The sequence below is a fragment of the Erithacus rubecula genome (genome assembly GCF_903797595.1).
Source record: "Erithacus rubecula genome assembly, chromosome: 3".
Taxonomy (NCBI): Eukaryota; Metazoa; Chordata; class Aves; order Passeriformes; family Muscicapidae; genus Erithacus; species Erithacus rubecula.
This window is the reverse complement of record NC_136689.1, coordinates 137483445-137484657: the sequence shown is the minus strand read 5'-3', so window position 1 is coordinate 137484657 and position 1213 is coordinate 137483445.

Genomic DNA, 1213 nt, shown 5'->3' with positions numbered 1-1213 from the left:
TGGCCCCGGGCGCGCTTTAAGGTCGCTCCATCCCGAGCCATTCCCGAGCCCGGGGCGGGCGCTCGGCAGCGCCAGCAGCTCGTGCTGCCGCCTGCTGGTGGCACCCGGAACTGCCGCTGCTGCCCGCGCTCGCTGCTGCCTCCGGTGGCCAATTCCGGAACTGCAGCTGCAGGGCGAGCTCGGGAGCCGGGCGGGCTAACGAGGGAAAATCCCCGTCTGGGCGGAAAAAGAGTTTCCTGAGTGCAAAACGCGGTTTCTCATAAATAAATGGGCGGCGCTGCCTCTCTCCCATTTCCTCAATTTCATTTTTCATAAATAAATGGGCGGCGCTGCCTCTCTCCCATTTCCTCAATTTCATTTTTCATCCTTTTCCTGTTTTTATTTTTCTCCCAATATTTCTTTCGTTTTGCTGCCTCGAATCAGGAATTTTGGAACTTTTTTAACTGATCGTTCATCCTGTTTTAATTACCCTGAGCAGCCCCCGGCAGCTCCTGCTGCTCCAGATCCTTCCCCAGCTCCGTCCCTGCCCTGGACACGCTCCAGGTTCTTCCTGAGGAGCTGCAGTGAAGGAAGAAAAAGGGAGGAACGTTCCTCCATCGCCTCTTTGAAGGTTTGGAAAACAAAACTTTCAGTTCCCTTTAACAAAAACTCCAAAAACCGCTTTATTTTTGCAAAAGAGGCACCTGCAGGAAATGTGCTAAAGAAACTGGAGCGGATTCACCGGGCGAGTAAAAATCAAAGTTTTGATAAAGTTTTGACAGGTCAGGTGAGAAAAATCAAATTTTTGATAAACTTGATACGCCAGGTGAGCAAGGATTAAATTTTGATAACCTTTTGATACTCCAGGTGAGCAAGGATCAAATTTTGATAACGTTTTGATACTCCAGGTGAGCAAACAGCAATTTTTTTGATCCTCAGGTGAGGTGGCCAAGGAGCTGCAGGAGGTGGCCGTGCCATTGCCACTGCTAAACCCCTCCATGGGAAGTTTCTGGCCGGTCCCTGCTGTCCGTCTGTCCAGCGCTGTCCATCTGTCCTGGCAGCTCCAGCCCCCCCCCGTGCTGCTCCTGCTGCTGCTCCCAGGACAGACCCCTCCTCACAGTGACCACGGTGGCAACAATGGCCAGGGTGGCCTTGGTCACCTTGGTGGCCACGGTGGCTTCATGGGTCATGGTGGCCACAGTGGCCATGGTGACTGTGGTGCTTCCAATGCCCA